Consider the following 287-nt stretch of genomic DNA (forward strand, 5'->3'; position numbering starts at 1 on the left):
GCAGAAAGCTAAATTTGGACTCTTTTTGAAGAGGACGCATTGTGCTTCGTTAATAGTGGACGAAGCTTATACGTGGCAGGAAATTGTAACTTTAGTGTTTGATTTCGTAAATTCAGAGATTTTTCTCGTTGTAAGGAGATGAATGTAGGTTTATTTACAAGAAAAGGAATGGTTTTCTATGTTAATATTTATACACAGTGTATACTCGGATATGGCGTGTAAAAATAGTCGGATGAAGTTAGCACATAGGCAGAAATTTCACACTTGTAGCATAACATATTTTGTTC

General features: G+C 34.5%; 1 protein-coding gene across 1 annotated transcript in view; it reads left to right on the top strand.

Annotated features, from left to right (window-relative positions):
- LOC119592666 (mitochondrial coenzyme A transporter SLC25A42-like) overlaps positions 1-287 on the top strand; it is a 33,247-nt gene that overhangs the window by 6,013 nt on the left and 26,947 nt on the right. The window lies entirely within an intron of this gene.

Source organism: Penaeus monodon, chromosome 30 (assembly GCF_015228065.2).
Source record: "Penaeus monodon isolate SGIC_2016 chromosome 30, NSTDA_Pmon_1, whole genome shotgun sequence".
Classification (NCBI taxonomy): Eukaryota; Metazoa; Arthropoda; class Malacostraca; order Decapoda; family Penaeidae; genus Penaeus; species Penaeus monodon.